Genomic DNA, 3,471 nt, shown 5'->3' with positions numbered 1-3,471 from the left:
CCATAATAGACAGCTGTAACTTTTGATAGGAGACTCGGACACACATATTTCAGGCTTGGCCTTTATAGAATTCAGCATTTCCATGCTGCGGGAAATAGGTTTTGCAGCTGTTTGAGCTAAGATTTTCAAGTTATTCACAAAATGAAACCCATAATGTGTTTCAGGCGAAAAATGCACTGTCTCACGCCCAGAAAGAAATAAGTAATAATATTAATACTACCAAGTCCATAAAGACAGCTGTAACTTTTGATAGGAGACGCTGGACACATATTTCAGGCTTGGCCGGTATAGAATTCAGGATTTCCATGTGGGGGAAATAGGTTTTGCAGCTGTTTGAGCTAAGATTTTCAAGTTATTCACAAAATGAAAACCCATAATGTGTTTCAGACGGCGAAACTTGACTGTCTGACTTACAGGTTTCTTTTGAATATGGCGATTTTCACCAAGGATCCATAAAGACAGCTGTAACTTTTGATAGGTCCTCAGACGCGGGATTGCACACATATTTCAGGCTTGGCCTTATACAGCCAATCACATTGGCCATATTTGTCACATGAGGTAGGACTCAAGTAGAGAACGTATTTAACTCTTTTGCAGCTGTTTGACACGCTTGAAGATTTTCAATCGGGTTATTCACTCAAAATGATCAACCAATTCATAATGCTGGATATTGGTGGGGAGAACCCTTCCATTCAAATGCATGTAAATGTGTTTCAGGCGAGAACGCACTGTCTCGCCGAAATAAGGCGATTTTCACCAAGTCCATAAAGACAGCTGTAACTTTTGATAGGAGACTCGGACACACATATTTCAGGCTTGGCCTTATAGAATTCAGCATTTCCATGCTGGGGAAATAGGTTTTGCAGCTGTTTGAGCTAAGATTTTCAAGTTATTCACAAAATGAAAACCCATAATGTGTTTCAGGCGAGAAACGCACTGTCTCGCCGAAATAAGGCGATTTTCACCAAGTCCATAAAGACAGCTGTAACTTTTGATAGGAGACTCGGACACACATATTTCAGGCTTGGCCTTATAGAATTCAGCATTTCCATGCTGGGGAAATAGGTTTTGCAGCTGTTTGAGCTAAGATTTTCAAGTTATTCACAAAATGAAAACCCATAATGTGTTTCAGGCGAGAACGCACTGTCTCGCTGAAATAAGGCGATTTTCACCAAGTCCATAAAGACAGCTGTAACTTTTGATAGGAGACTCGGACACATATTTCAGGCTTGGCCTTATAGAATTCAGCATTTCCATGTTGGAGAAATAGGTTTTGCAGCTGTTTGAGCTAAGATTTTCAAGTTATTCACAAAATGAAAACCCATAATGTGTTTCAGGCGAGAAACGCACTGTCTCGCATTGAAATATGGCGATTTTCACCAAGTCCATAAAGACAGCTGTAACTTTTGATAGGAGACGCGGACACATATATTTCAGGCTTGGTCTTATAGAATTCAGCATTTCCATGCTGGGGAAATAGGTTTTGCAGCTGTTTGAGCTAAGATTTTCAAGTTATTCACAAAATGAAAACCCATAATGCAAGGGCGTAGATTTGGTTTTGGCATTGGTGGGGACGGATGATTCAACCACCGAACCCCGCCCTGTTTCTTTTTTTTTTTTTTCCTTTTTGCTTCTTGATAAAAAAAAGGAGAAATATACTTGCCTACACATGCTATTCTACATGCTTTTAAACCATTTAAAATTACAATTCATAATGTTAAATTACTATTAAACAAATGACTGATTTTAGACTTTAGTTTACTTCAGCCATATTCCATATAAATCAGGTATCATACAAAAATAAAAAAGCTTCAAATAGAGTCATGACAATAAAAGAATATGACTTTAAGGACCTAACAACATTACTTCAGTTATAGTACACCAACATCTCTTACACATTAGCACTAAGGAACACTGAATGACCTGCTGGTTTTTGTCCATAAAACTACTCATCTAAGATTACCACAAAGTAAAAGATCTCTCAGCAAAATTATGCAACATTTTAGGCACTATTGCCCCGATCAACTCAGTGAGCTGGGACTTTTATTCTAAACATGAACTACTGTTACAGCAACCCATGGATTACTGGTGCCCCACACAACAACTCAATGTCCACTATGTGAAGGAGTCTATACTATACTGTCTGGACATGGCAACACTTTTTTCATGGTTACATACAGTTTTAGACTGATGTGGGCCAAAGCCTAGCACATACTTGCCAACCTTGAGACCTCAGAATTAGGGAGACATTCAAAGGGGTTTTACACTGTTTACTTATCGGAAAAAAATAAGTTAAATGTCACCGGCCTGTTTCCGGGTGTCCAAATTCAGAGGCTGCGTCCACCTGAGGACCCGGCCTTCATGGTCTAAGTGGGCGGGTCCTCCAAAGCCGGGTAGACCGGAAATGAGCGACTGTTAAATTGGGGGTCTAGCTTCATAATTACGTCACCTCTGCCGTCTGCTCCTTGCTGTCTAAATAAAATAAAATATAACCGGACGCTTGCGTAGATTCTCGACCATCTCACACTTCTGTTTAATCAGTTTTCTGTTTGACATTTATTCAGCTGCGTGAAAACCCCGGAGGAACCCTCCCGAGGGATTAATAAAGTTTTATTTAATCTAATCTAATCTAATAACTTTAATCTCAGCCAAACCGATTTACTCACGAACAAATAAAACACTGAAAAAGGCCAAACAATAACATGTTGAAGTTATTTGAAGTTTACACAACTACATTCTCGCCTGAAAATATGTTTAAAGTTTATTTCACGACCCAGAAAGAGTAATAAGTAATAATATTAATACTAAGTAGCTGCAGTAATAGAAGCCATTGTTGGAAACTGGAATTGGCTGGGCTAATCTGGGATATGGTTTTTCAATTTTGTTGTCCGGGTGGAAAGTCGGGAGAAATTGGGGAGAGTGGTGGCTCCGGAGATTTTCGGGAGGGGCACTGAAATTCGGGATTCTCCCGAAAAATCGGGAGGGTGGCATGTATGGCCTGGTATTGCCTGTAACGTTATTATGACGGACACATTTTATGAGTGAACTTGACTTTAAGTGACTTACAGGTTTCTTTGAAAATACTTTCTTATAACCAGGTTCTTCCTTTTTGCCGTCCTCCTCTCTCCTCCTTGCAGGTCCTCACAGCGCAGGATTGCCGCTGCTAAAACTAAACAAAGCTCCCTGAAAGGCACAGCCAATCACATTGGCCATATTTGTCACATGAGGTAGGACTCAGTAGAGAACGTAATTTAACTCTTTCTGCACCGCTGGGCGAATGACACGTTGACAGATCTTTTTTTTTTTTCTTTCTATCGGGTTTGTATTTCTTTACTCGAAAAGATCAAATTATTGGTGTGGACAATTCAATAATCGCTGGATATTGGTGGGGACATGTCCCTTCCGTCCATGCCAAATCGACGCCCTTGCCATAATGTGTTTCAGGCGAGAAACGCACTGTCTCGCCGAAAT

This window comes from Oreochromis aureus, linkage group 13 (assembly GCF_013358895.1).
Source record: "Oreochromis aureus strain Israel breed Guangdong linkage group 13, ZZ_aureus, whole genome shotgun sequence".
Classification (NCBI taxonomy): Eukaryota; Metazoa; Chordata; class Actinopteri; order Cichliformes; family Cichlidae; genus Oreochromis; species Oreochromis aureus.
Note: the sequence above shows the minus strand (reverse complement) of the source record.